This window comes from Arachis hypogaea, chromosome 19 (assembly GCF_003086295.3).
Source record: "Arachis hypogaea cultivar Tifrunner chromosome 19, arahy.Tifrunner.gnm2.J5K5, whole genome shotgun sequence".
In the NCBI taxonomy this organism is placed as follows: domain Eukaryota; kingdom Viridiplantae; phylum Streptophyta; class Magnoliopsida; order Fabales; family Fabaceae; genus Arachis; species Arachis hypogaea.
This window is the reverse complement of record NC_092054.1, coordinates 43,090,879-43,106,230: the sequence shown is the minus strand read 5'-3', so window position 1 is coordinate 43,106,230 and position 15,352 is coordinate 43,090,879. Positions and strand designations below refer to the sequence as shown.

The window sequence follows — 15,352 nt, the reverse complement described above, 5'->3', positions numbered from 1 at the left end:
GTTTACATGAGTAAGTAATTCATGCATAAATCCACTTCCTGGGCCCACTTGGTGTATGTTTGGGCTGAGCCTGAGTGTTTCACGTGCAGAGGCCATTTGTGGAGTTGAACACCAGCTTTTGTGCCAGTTTGGGCGTTCAACTCTGGTTTTGGCTCCTTTTCTGGCGCTGGACGCCAGATTTGGGCAAAAGGCTGGCATTGAACGCCAGTTTACATCGTCAATTCTTGGCCAAAGTATGGACTATTATATATTGCTGGAAAGCTCTGGATGTCTACTTTCCAACGCAATTGGAAGCGCGCCATTTCGACTTCTGTAGCTCCAGAAAATCCACTTTGAGTGCAGGGAGGTCATAATCCAACAGCATCAGCAGTCCTTTTTCAACCTCTGAATCTGATTTCTGCTCAAGTCCCTCAATTTCAGCCAGAAAATACCTGAAATCACAAAAAAACACACAAACTCATAGTAAAGTCCAGAAATGTGAATTTAACATAAAAACTAATAAAAACATCCCTAAAAGTGACTAGATCCTACTAAAAACATACTAAAAACAATGTCAAAAAGTGTATAAATTATCCGCTCATCACAGACCACTCGATATCGAACTACCTTCGATTTGCTAAAAATCAATAAAACAATATTATAGTAGAAACAGTATCTCAGATTCACAATGAAAGAATAAAGTATAACAATCAAAAATAAGAAGGGTAACGATGGAGAATCCATATGCCACTAATCACCTGTATAATGAGAAGTGGTTTAGTCACATATTAGAGACTTGAAACAGTGAGAAGAAGAAGAAAACAGAGAGAAGAGTACTTACAATGTATATTCACAATTAGAAAATTACTTATTACAGATAGATTTACAGACAGATTTGGAGTTTGAGAAAGTATTTCCAACTCTAAATACAGACGGAAAATCTGTCTATAAATCTGTCAGTAAGGTAAAACATTTTTTTAGATTTTTTTATTGTAAAATAAACCTGATTTCATACAAAATAAATATAAATTTAAACAAGTTTATTGTATAATCAAACTAAAAGAGAAGTACCATAAACAAGCAAGTCAATATAATTCATTTACATCATATAATTAAAAAGGTTAAAGCAGAAGTAATGAATATCATTTACATCACATAATCAATACCATTTACATCATTCCACTCTCTCATACAACTTCATTCATCAAATTAATCTAATTACTTTATAAAACTAACTTACTCACATAAACTGGAACAATAAAGTTAAAAGTATTATCAATTATGTGTTAATTGTTGAAGCAGAAGTAATGCCTCAAGTATTGTTCCTCCTTAAAAATTTGTAATGGTGATTATATTAATCTTGAAATCAAAGCTTTTCCAATCGGTGATACAACCAAAGCTTACTGGCGAAGAACTTGGTTTTCTAACTCCAAATTGAAAATTTTTTCTCCAATCTATATAAAAAAAATTGTTTTAAGAAGTTAATTAGATTTATGTTAAGGCAGGTATAGATGATGATGATGATGATGATGATGATGATGATGATGATGATGATGATGATGATGATGATGATGATGGGAAAGATGGAAAAAGAAGTGTGTTATACATCCAAAGGCATAAAAGGTGCACAAATGAATAACATAAATGAAAGTGGATCGTAAAAGTTGATCGACAGTGCTACTAGACCTCAACCCATACACTAATTTCTTGACTAGGTTTTCCTTTGAAGGCATAATTGAATCAATTATGGGTTATAACCCACCTAACTAATAATTATACTAGGAAAAATTTGAAAGAATCATGTAACCTTAATTTGAGCCAGACTGTGTCGTAAACTTGACATGAGAGTTCTAAAATTTAGAACATGAACCTAGCCTAATATAAGCTTTAGATCAGGATAGGTTACGGGACTAGAACAAATCTTAAGCACCATTACAATTGCATTTGAGGGTTGGGACACAAGAAAATCACACTACTAACTTTGAAACTCAATATGTTTGCATTTCATAAAAATCTAAATATGGTTTATTTATTCTTATGTAACAAATAATAGTGTAAATTGTATATAACACTATGGACCTAACATCCGCGAAACCCTATAAATCATTATTTTTCCTTATGTAGTTAGGCTCTCTACTAACCTCTGAATCAATTCTTGAAGTTGTTCCACTTTACGATCAGAATCTTTAACCTTTTTAATTAGTTCCTTATTTAATTTCTCACTTCAGCTTGGTGGTGCTTAATAACTAGTGGTACTTCTTCAATGGCTTTCCGTGCTGCCTCACGCTCTTTAGCTGCTATGGAATTTGCTTCATATACCTGTATTTGTATTGCATGCAAAGCACCCTGTAACTTGGACAATTTCATGTACATTTTCCTCTTCCAAATCAGTCTGTAACTAGTCAAAAAGTAAATAAGTTTATGGTATAAGAAACACTGAAAATGTATATCAGATACTTAAAATTGATATGTCAAAATTTATCATGATTATGTTACCCTCAAACGCTTCTCAATTTGCAAATGCCATGTAAGTTCTTCTACACGCTTCTCTAGTTTGTCTTTTGCTTCCTTAAGGGCCCTGTTTTTCTTGCAACCTGAATGCAATTACACAAATTATTAATCTCGAGATAAGGTCAAATTATATAAAATTACAAATGAGATAGAATAGTTCAAACCATTTTGAGCATTTTAAGTTCCTTCCTAGCAACCCTTCTCCTCCAGCGACACTGAGTAACAATTGTAGCCTTTTGCAACTTTTTATAATATGAAAATACAATTTTTCGGCGTAAATTAGCCTGAAGATATTGACAAAAAAGATCATTATAGCAGGGCAAATAAGAAAGTAGGAATTATAAGAACTGAAATAACCATTTTAATAAAATAATTTTTTTAACTATTTGAAATAGGTTCAAAAATATAGCAATGGTATTTTAAAAATAAAAGGTGAAATTTGAATTCAATAAATTTTTCTGAGTGGGAAAATGTATTTTTTGTAGAAAATTTTTGTAAAAAAATGCGTATCGATGCTTAAGCCAACAGAACCGACTCTAGTCTATCCGGTACCACGTACTTAGAAAAATAAGATTTTGAAAATTGAATTTATTATTTTGAAAGGGAAAAAATAATTTAGAATTCAAAACCGGTCGCTAATCTTAAGGGTTTTTGCCCAAAGTGGAGCAAACGGGCTAAAAACGCTAACAGGTTGAACCGGGCCCAACTTGGACCCAATCTCAACATATATATACCTCACTTAAGAGTAAATTTAGCTCATTTCCACCCATAAAAAAAAAGGGATGCTGCTGAGTTGAGAGAAGAGAGGAGAGGGTTTACTATTCACATTCATCTTGTTTCGCTTATAACTTGAGCTACGGAGCTCTGATTAATGAGCCGTTTGTGGTCACGCGATGCTCTCATCGAGCCCGTCATTTCTAGCTAAGTTTTGTTGGTAAGATTTTGAAACTCAAACTCCAATTTTCAGCCCTAATAATTTTGCATTTTTACGTTTGATTTTTGAGTAGATTTTTATGATTTTGGTTGTTTAGGAGTGATCTAGTATTAAAATATTGTTGGGTTTTGCCCCTAATCTCGTTGGATAAGTCTCTTCAAACCTTTGTGTTTAGTTATTTTTGTGAACCCTGAGTTTGATGTTGGTATGTTGTATGGTGTTAGATTGAGCTTTGGTATTTGTTGGAGTTGGTTTGAGGCTTTTTGGATTGAGCTTAGTGGCTTCGTTTTGGTGTTTGGTGCATTTTGGGAATCAACCAAGGTATAGTTTCGGTTTTTCCTATGTAATATGTAAAATTTCTGGACACTTAGGCTAGTGGACTATAGGATAGGTTTGAATTGTTGATTGTGGCTTATGAATATTGATGCTTGTGATGATTTTAATGAATTGTGATGTTGTTGTTGATTATTGAGATTGAAGTTAAATAATGACAATATTGAGTAGTGATATTGGGTTTAGATGCTTGTTGATGTTGATGAATGTTGAGGATTTTGAATTAAGGTTGAGTTGTGATTTATTGAGATTGTGAAGGTGTGTAAGTGGAAATTTTTCAGTGGAAATGGTGAAAATGTGTATGGATAGGTTGCAAAATGAATTGAAAGATATATAAACATCATTTAGGTCCATTAGAACTGTTTTGGTTGTAGGATAATTGGTTTTTATTATGAATTTTGGAAGTTGAGAACCTAGTTAACTTTTGGTAAAAATAAGTTTTTGGTGAAATTTGGTGGATCATAACTTGAGCCTCTATTTTTGAAATTGGTTGGAAATTACTTTAAATTAAAGATGATTTAAAGAGCTTTAAACTGATATAAAGTTTGAGAAAAATAAATTTTTGTAGAAGAAGTTATGAACGTTTAAAGTTTGGTGTTCAAAACTGAAATTCTGCAGAGTTGAAAATTTTCTAAGTCTAGTGAGGGTTGCGTACGCGACACAGTGCACGCGATGTGGCCATTCCATTCGGGTTGGGCATCTCGCGTACGTGGGCATTATATGCGTACGCGAGCTATAAGAGTTTTGGCCTTTGTGTACGCGAACTTTAACACGTGATGCGAGCAACCCATTCAGGTTGGGACACTCGCGTACGCGAGCAGGTGGTTGCATACATGACCACCCATTTTTTACTGCATGCGTACACGAGACAGAGGCTTGTGTACGCGAGACTCCTGTTTTGCTGAAAATTTGTTTTTCTTTGTTTTCAAAGGTTCTCGAGCTTTCCAAACATTCTTTAAGTGCCGTTTAAGAATACTATCTAGTGCTTAGTTACTAATATTGCTAAAGATGAGTTAGTGACCTAATTTAGGGAATTTCTATATGAACTTAGAAGATGGAAACTTAGGTTTCTGAAGTACTGAGGATGGATTAGTTGAGTAAGATGACGGAGTACTGTAACGATGACTAATGTGATGATTTGTGGAATTACGAGTTGATGATGTTTGAGACGAGTCTAGGACTCGGGATTAAATGATGTTTTTATTGAGTAACAAGGATGATTTCTAAAAAGTTACAGATATATTATTTTGTGCTGAGACTGTTGAGTCGCTATGCGCCTCGGGCAAGGACTGTGGCAGTCTCCCACTTGTCAAGGTCACGGCGTCGGCGTAATGACGGTAGTTAATCCCGCTTATGTTGAGATGTGAGGGCTGGGGTGGTATCCCACTCGCATAACCTTCTCTACTGCATGAGTGTGCATGACCTATATCCCTAGCGTGGCAAAAAGGCTACATCCAATAGACTGACAAGTGATATCATGAGCCAATAGGAAAGGCATTCATCATATGCATCTTCTACCTGTTTTTTACTTTGCTTAATTTCTATTATGCCTAAATGAATCACATGTTTACTTGCTAATTGTTCTACTTACTATACATGTACTTTACTTGTCTGCATTACTTGTGTTTTCTGCTGGAATTGAGGAAGTTCGGTAGGCGGTGGCGATAGGATCACATGGAGGTTAGGCTGGCAAAGGCTGTGAGATAGCGGTGCTATGTTAGTTAGAAATTCCTTAAGTTAGAATACCCTGTTTACAGTTTAAGTTAATTATTTGCTTTAAGCTTGAATATTCTGTATTGATGTGAAGTTCTAGGATTGTCTCTGGCGTCCCAGAATCTTATATCTTACATTACTGGGCACTGTTACCATACTAAGAATCTCCGGTTCTCATACCATATGTTGTTATTTTTCAGATGCAGATCACAACCCACCTCAGTGAGTTTGCGGATATGGTGACAAAGCGGAGGATGATCTTTCTTATGCTTTATTTTACTTTACTTTTGTTGTAGTTATTCTCTCACCTTTTGTATTCTATACTTTATGGCCTTAGATGCTTGATTTGAGAGATAAATTGTATAAACTGTTTTAAACTTCTCAAACTCTTTTGTATTTCAGTTTGACTAGCCGGCCTAAATTTCGCAGACTGTGACTAGTCCTCTTTTTGGTATATCATACTTATATATATTATTTATTTTAATTATTACCTTGTGTATCCTAGAGCTATTTACAAGGTTTTATATATATTATGTTTTGTTCCGTCCGTGCCTACGCGTTTAGTTGTCGTGTGTGAACGCTTCACATTTCGTAATTCCACTTTATACGACTTTGAGCTTTACTCCTTTATCGGGCTTCTAGTTATATAAATTCTTGTGTGTGTGTGTATATAAGCTTTAGAACTATCGCGGTACTTTGTTATCCTTTGCTTTACGGTTAGAGGTAATGCTTAGGGTAACAAGATGTTACAGGAATTGCATCTTTCCATTTTCTCAACTGAAAGTCTATAACTTATGAAGTATGAATATAAAAAACAGAACCTGGATATGAATTGCAACCTTTGTTTGCGTTCTAAATCTAAATTCATCACGAACCTTCATAGCCCTTAAACATGTCTGTATTATTATTGCAAATGATCGTACACTTAAGAAAGATTTCCTAGCAATGTATCCTTTGAGGTTCTTTTCTATTTTCAGAGTTGCTACTTCACGATGCAACTACTCATAGAGCTTCCGGGCCAATATTCCTATTTATCATTAAAAAGAACTAGACAAATCCATAAAGTCAATAATAGAAATTTAACATAGCGAACCCATAATGAGGTTCTGTTGAATTTAAGGTCTCCATCAAAGATTGAAGTTATAACTATATTTTTCAGAAAGTGTCATTCACTAAGTCTATTACATGAAAACAAAAAGCCTAGATATACAACAGAAGAGTTTCAAAGACTACATGAAAATGAGGTATAAAAAGCACAAAAAGAGTTGAAAAAATTAATAATACCTTGAAACAAGATCCAATTCAAGACAACTTTGAAGATTTTGAAGACACCGAGTGGGGAAGGGGAAATAGACCAGCCACAAATGAATATTTTGAGGCTGTCAGCAGATTCTAATGTTTTGCAACCACATAATCCTTGTTTTTATCAAGAAACATATCAGCCAGATATGTCACCTGGACAAAAAAAATAATAGTCAAAATGAAGGAGGCAAATATTCAAGCAACATTTAAATTCGAAAAGTCATTAAACGGAACATGTAATAAAAAAGGTTGAATATATCTACCTCCCCTATATAGTGAGATATGGTAAAACTAGTTCGGAAAAGTTTAGGTTTGATAAACCACTTGTTGTTTTTGAATGTCTGGTACGACTTCTGAGCAAATGTTTCGTGTAGACTTAGGAAACATAATGTACCACAAAAATTAGGCTAATATTAACTCTCAATCAAATTACAAAGTACACCTTATAGGCAATGCCTAATACAAGTGTTATACGAAAAATAATACAGTAAAAAAAAGTATATTTGAAAAAGGTATAAGCATTTAGCTACAACTTAAAAGTAATATCAAATCAATAACAAATCAACGCCATTAGCATACCAGGCTTCATCAAGAAGTTCAATTATTCTTTCAGGTTTCTGCAAAAGATTGAAACATTAAAATCAACATTACATGAATGAATTGTGTAGGAAAATTAAGAGTGAAATAGAATTAAAAAAAACTTTTACACTTTACATGGATAATCTATACATTTAAAGCACACACATACATCTTGTACCAATAGTTGCTTGTCCATTCTTAAGAAGAACAAGACATTATAATATGTAACAAGCAACAGATAAATACATTTTCAACCAAATCCAGAACATCTTGATTGTCAACAAATTCTATGTAACTCCAACCAATCTTTTCCTTGGTGTATTCTTGTTGTTCCATTTTAAATATATGATGCGACCATTCAATTAAAAAATGCTTCAGTTGTAGAGTAATACAAGAATTCTGGATCTGGGTCACAAATTATGCCAGAAATCACCTAACCTGATTAAGTGTTGTTACAACTTCTCATTCGTAATGTTCAAAACTAAGAAAAAGATATTTATCAGATACATGGCTAAATACTATACCAAAAATGCCAAATGAAACAACTAGCTTACCTATTGAATTTAAAACTTTCAAACCCATAGATATCAAGAACTACAATGATAGATTTAGAATTTAGCTAATGCATCCCTGCTACCAACAAAAACAGGATCAAGAGTTCTTATAATGACCTCGTCAGGTGTTACCATCACACACTTGATCAGTGCATCTTCCAAGCTCATAGCATCATACCTAAAACAAAATTACATAAAATGAACTGAACATTGACAAAATCATAATAAAGCATAGTAGAGCATACGAAATAAACAAATGAGTTATGCTAGCACACACTTGAGAAGTTTAGTAGTCGTATTAAGATGGAACTTAGATTTTTCATCCTTGATGATAGAAGAGTCAATCTCCTCTCCTTTTGCAAATTCATAGTGAAAAAACAAGGAAGAGAAGAATGAAAGGAGGTACTTGAGAATAGATTTTATCAGAATCAGCGAGTTGAAGTTCCTTCCCATAAAGCTTGCCATCTTTATATTTCAATTTCAATGTATATCTTTCTTAGTTTTTTATTTTTTTAGAGGTAAAGGGCAAGAAAGAGAATCATTCAGAAAAAGTCGAGTGAAAAAAGTTGAGTGAAACACTTGAGAGAAAAGCTAAGAGTAATTTCAGATTTCTTTTGGTTGTATTTTCTATCTTGTGTCATGTACTTGAGAGGTATCCCTTGCTAAGTTGGGTAAACACTTAGTGTGGTGAGTCTAGGTATTAGCATATTCAAGTTAATTTTATGTTGAAACTTGTGTGCTCAGATAGGATTACGTTGAGTCCTAGGAAATTGGTGTATATAATACTTGGATTATAGTAAAAATTCCACCAATGTTGTGGTGGAGACTGGATATAGGTTGCATTGCACAAGGCAACTGAACTAGGATATATGGCTATGTCATCTTCTTCCTATCTACTTTAGTTCGGTTTTTTTATTTTTATGAGACAAAACGAAATTGTCTCCTGAATTATCCGCTGCGCAAACCAAACAGAAATCAAGTTCAAAGCTCTGGGTTTAATGCTTAATCAATCAAAGTTAAAGAAGGCCATAAATTCAATCCCCCTCCCCCTTCTTTAACCCTTCTGAAACCTTTAGTATTTTCTTCTAGTCCTTGTTTGTTGGCACACCTCTGAATAATATGGTAAAATTAGGATTCGATCAATTTAAGGCTAGATATGGACACTTCATCCTTTAATAATAATATTTTCTCATTCAAAAAAAATTGTTAATTTTTACTTCAGTTACTCAAAATAATGATAAAGAATGCTAAGCCACTTTTTTTTTGTCACGTAAACAGGTTAATTTTATCAATTGTTAATCATCTCTTTGGTGCGTACATTAAAAATTTTAATTATGTCATATGTCTTTTTATAACTTAAAATTTTTCATGTATATTTTTGTCTATTTACTCACTTTTCTCGAATTAAATCCTATTTTAGTCACTGAGATTGACGAGTTGCACTGTTTTAGTCATTGACTTCTCAATTGCTACAATTTGATCCCTCCCCCCCCCTCCCGGATTAAAAAAGTGCATCAACGTAGTTCCTTGTGTATTTTCTGTCGCTCCCAACTCAATGCCGTTAGTGACATGGCTCAAGTCTTGCTATGCTGGACATATTAAAATGACATTGTACGCGTTTTGACGCTAAAGAAGGCACTAAACGATGACATTTGAGTGTTTGAATAATACTAAAACGTTATATCTCTCCTTTTTTAACAATTAACCCTTAGATGACATTGTTTAGTGCCTTTTTTAACGTCAAAATGCGTACGACATCGTTTTAATATGTCCAATCCAGCATGGCAAGGCTTGAGTCATGTTACTAACGGCGTTAGAGCTCCAATGATAAAAAATACACGAAAAATTATATTAGTGTATTTTTTTTAATCTAAAAGATTAAATTATAACAATTAAAAATTATAAATTAAATTAAGTAACTTACCAATCTCAAAAATTAAAATGGAGTTTAACTCCACTTTTCTCTGATATTTGTTAGTTTGACTCTATTTATTTTGATAAACTAATTACAGTCGTGGCCTTATTAAAAATAGTTTCTAAACCTCCATGGAATGCGGTTGGAAACTTACCGCGTTGCTAAAAGAGTATTTTAGGTTTTTGAGAGCAGCGAAAGTCAGAAAGCTAAAGAAATATAAAAATTAAACCCAGCCACCCAAATAGTTTTTGAAAAAGTATAGGTGGCAATGAAAATATTAAATAATATGAATAATAAATATATCGGATGTTTATTTTATTAAGTGTACAGATAATTATTTTAATATTAAAATTTAGGTGAATAATTTAGAGATATAGTGTATTTTTATTTGATTAGTAATTGTTTATGTTTAAAAAAATCATTAGTTACTTAACATAATTTATAATTTTTAGCTTCAAAAATAATTCTTAAAATACTCTTTCTTGGAAATCCCAGATTCGTTGTATGCAGAAGTGTTAATCAACCACGTAAAAGAAAGAAGTAATTAATCAGCTATTTAAACATCTCAGAAATAAATAAAACAGATATTATGTAATCAAATAAAATCCATAAAATAGTCACATAAAACAAAATAAAATCCATAATTCATACGTTTAATATTAAACTAGTGTATGCTCATGCACTATACGCAAAGAATAAAAATAAATAAATATGTACGTGGAACTATAATTAGGATTTTATGAGAAAATTCTACAGTGAGATTAGTTTTGATAACTAACGATAATATAAATTTAACTTATAAATAAAATACTGATACAGGATAAAAAAAATTAAATTTAAGCTCAAAATAATTCTCTCTTTTATTAAAAAGATAATACTAAAATAATTTTTTTAATTATATTTAAAATTATTATTTTTATTTTTAAAAAATAATTTTTTATAATTATTATTATAATTTTTTTTATTAAAATAATTTTTTATAATTATTATTATAATTTTTTTTATTAAAATATTTTTTTAATTATATTTAAAATTATTATTTATATTTTTAAAAAATATTATATAATAATATAATTTTTTTATAATTATTATTATAATTATTTTATTAATATAATTTTTTTATAATTATTTTTTATTTTTTATTATTATTTTTAATAATTTCTAAAAATAAAACTAAAATTATTTTTTTAATTATTTTTATTTTAAAAAAATTATAATTATTTTTATTATTATTTTTATCAAAATAATTTTTTTATAATTATTTTTTTGTAGTTTTAAAAAACTAACACCGAAATGACATATTTTCTCTCTTATAATTTTTTATAATTATTTTTAAACTACCACAAAAAAAATATTATTTTAGTATTAGTTTTTCGAAATTATAAAAAAAATTATAAAAAGAATTATTTTGGTAAAAATAATTAATAAAATAATTTTGGTGTTATTTTTAGGACATAATAATAATAATAATAATAATAATAATAATAATAATAATAATAATTAAAAAATAAAAAATAATTATAAAAAATTATTTTAGTAAAAATAATTATAAAAATAATTATAAAAAATTATTTTTTAAATAAAAATAATAATAAAATAGTAATTATAAATATAATTAAAAAAATTTATTTTAGTATTATTTTTCTAAAATTATTTTTTTTATAATTATAAAAAATTATTTTAATAAAAATAATTATAAAAAATTATAAAAAAATTATTTAAATTTTAAATTTAATTTTTTATCATGTATCGATATTTTAAATTAAATTTATATCATCTTTAATCATCAAAATGAATGCCACTATAAAACTCGTATTATGACTACCCGATACTTGCATGACTTCGCGTTTCTTTAGGGAAATAATTTTAAATTCAAAAGAAATTTAAACATAAAATATTACTATATTTAAAATAAATTCATAAAATCACGAGTGATGAGTCGGTGGACATATACTAAATCTGTAATAAAAAAATATACATAAACAAAAGATAATAATTCTAGAAAAAGTCTAGCAACTAATATTTTTATTAAAATATGGTTAGTATTTAATCAACAAAAAAAAATGAGTAATCTTATATTATTAAATATAATTTTATACTATTAAAAATATTAATAATAATTAATTAATGACTACAAATTATAATATCTGCTAATTTCTTAATACTCTTCTTCTATAATATTGTTCACATAAAAATATAGTTATGTGTATACTTTTTTTATTTATTTTTCAAAAAAAAACAAAAAGAAAATTTTTATCACCTACCTTTCAAATTTTCAGTTTTTTCCCTTTAAAAAAACATTAAATAATTTAGAGAAAATGTTAATTTTAAAATTAAGATTCAATTGTAATAAAAATAAAGATTGATTTTGAGTTTATCTTTTTAAACTATCAATGTAAAAATATATTGTACTAATATCAAATTTAATGTTTATATATATAGAGATAACAAAAAATTACAATTTTAGATAATAAGCACGGAAATGAATTTTTTTTATAAATTTTTTGGCTTATATCCTAATCAGAGGTGCATAATGTTTTTCTTTCAAAAAATATCGTACTAAATTCGTTCCTTATTATTATAGTTATTAGAAGATGGTTTGTGATTAATTATTATAATTCTATGTTTCATATAATATAATTCTATTGTTTTTTGGTGACTATATAATTCTATTGTTTAATTTATAAAATTTAATTTACGTAATCAATCTGTATAATTGATATTTTAAATTAATTTGTATCAAAAATTTTTTATCAAAACAAAATGGGTTTAATATTGGTTTCAATTAGAATTTTGGTTCAAAGTTAAAACAATTTAAAGGGATTAAATTATAATAATAACTAGTTTATATTTAAATTTTAACTTAAGGTACTTAAGTCATTTACTAAACTGTGATTGATTCATCTCACTTTAAGTCCTAAACATGAAATATGAGGACAAATATAAAAAAACAATTGATAATATAAATATTATTTTCGTAACTTGAAAATTCTTTTTTCTAAAACAAAAAGGAGAAATTAAAAATAATTCAATTGAACGGAAGAGTCATTGGTAGGGATGAACGTGGATCGGATCGGATCGGATATGGCTAAAATTTCGATCCGATCCGCACTAAAATTATCGGATCGGATCGGATTCAATATCCGCATATTTGCGGATTGGATCGGATCGGATCGGATATCGGATATATCCGCAAAATACAAAAATATTTTTAAAAGCTTATTTTTATTAAAAACATATCAATAAAATTCATTTTTTCTATTCTTTTAAATATATTTACTCTTAAAATAATATTAAACATACTTTTCTTAAATAATAAATTAAAATAATACATATATGATAATTATTAGTTGAAATAAAACATAAAAAGAATATTTACTTATTTATTTCTTTATTTTTGCAGATACACGGATATGCGAATACCAACACAAAATCCGCAATCCGATTCGATTAGTGTGCGGATCTGATCCGATTCGATCCAATCCGAAAGCCTTGCAGATCGGATCTATATCCACAATTTTCAGATCAGATTCGGATAAACACAGTAAATATACGGATCGAATCCGAACCATGAACACCCCTGATAATTGGCAAATAAAAGCCCCAATGAAAAGCTTTGCTTTTCACCCCCAATACAAACAAGCTTTTGGCGCTCAACAAAAAAATTTTATACGGTATTTATGTGTTTCACACTACTAATTTTATCATATTTAATGTTTTCACTTTTAGTCTTATATTAGTTATTAATTTAGTGATTAATTTTTTATATATATTTAAAGTAATTGATTTTTTTAAAATAAAAAAAGCTCAACACACTAAAATAGAGTAACAAATAAATCAGATACAACAAAGTAAATTTGAATACAAAAATTATTAATCTCCTGTCATATTTGACATTGTCATTAATAACAAAAAAAATCAATACCAGTCAATTTTTTGTAGCTCAAAAATGTCTTTTTTTGTATGATTTTAATATCTGTTTTTTTATTGTTGAAAATTCTATCATTGTGTTTCAACCAGATATTCCAAATCACTACAAAGAACTCAGTCAGCCACATCTTCTACTCCTCTTTTCTATTAGGCATGCTAGTCCAACTCTCAAACAGTTCTTTAATAGTTCTAGAGATGGCCCAAACTCTATTAAAACACCTCAACCAAGCGCACCACATCTGCCACATAAACTCACAAAAAAGAAATAAATGATGAACAAATTCTATCTCCTTTTTACACAGTACAATGTATTGTCACTCTGATAAATAATAACTAATCTATTCAACCTCTCTTTAGTATCCATCCTACCAACTAGAACAAACCATCCGAAAAGCTCAATTCTCGGAGGTACTAACCCTCTCCAAATTGAACTTGTAAAACTATAGTTCGTAATCTCTTCCGAAAGAGTCTCTAAATGTAACACTTGCACAAAAGAGTTAGTAGAAAAAACACATTTAATATCAAATTTTCAAACAACATTATACTCTCTACCAGTTGAAAGCTTCACTAGCCTTAACCTATCATGAAGTTGATGAACGAGTTTCAACTTCTATTGGAACAACTCTCTTCTCCAATAAAAATTTCATATATACTTTAACCCATCCCAAAATTCACAGTTCCCTATCACAGATCTTTGTTAGTTTGAAATAGAGAAGAGTCTTGAAAAACCCACTTTTAAAGGACCACCTTGAACCCAATTATCTTTCCAAAAAAGAGTTCTTCTTCCATTCCCTACTTCCATCATCAGCCCACTAATAATTTTTTCTTTCACCTGTTGTTCTTTTATATTCAATTGGCAGATGTCTTTCCACGGACCCCCTTTTACTGGTAAAGTCTGATTTACTAGCATTACATTAGGTTTCAAATTGTTACAAGAACAAACATTCTTCTTCCACAACGGACAGTCCTCCTTTAAAACCCGCCACCACCATTTAAACAAAAGTGTTGTGTTCTTGAGCACTGCATCTCCGACTCCCAAACTCCCGTCCTTTTTTGGTACCGGAATCACTTAACTTCCCACTTAATTAGAGGTAGACCATAATTACCATCCTCCTTACACCACATAAATCTCATTTGTAATGCAATCAACATGTCAGCGACCGTCTTCGACATCTTGTACAGACTAAGATAATAGATCAGTAGGCTATTCAACACCGATTTGATGAGAACTAGCTTACCTGCTTTATTTAGAACCTTCACTTTTTATAAGTTGAGCTTCTCTTCCACCTTATCTATGATCAGTTTCTACATCTTCACTAAACACAAATTAGCTCCTAAAAAAATTCTGAGGTATCTAATAGGTAAGACAGCTTGCTTGCACCCTAGTAGGCCACATACACGCGCCACCCACTTCTACTCACAACTAACCGAGATCAAATTCGACTTATAAAAATTAATACTCAGACCAAACATCAACTCAAAACAACGCAACAGCCTTTTATAATTCACAATTGTCTCTGTCTCCGGAGGACAAAACAAGATAGTATCGTCTGCAAATTAGAGATGTGGCAGTTCAATATGATCTCTCCCAACCAGTAACGA

At 30.1% G+C, this 15,352-nt stretch overlaps 1 pseudogene; it reads right to left on the bottom strand.

Annotated features, from left to right (window-relative positions):
• Positions 1-1,328: 1,328 nt before the first annotated feature.
• LOC112778297 (myosin-17-like) lies at positions 1,329-8,370 on the bottom strand (annotated as a pseudogene).
• Between the last annotated feature and the right edge of the window lie 6,982 nt (positions 8,371-15,352).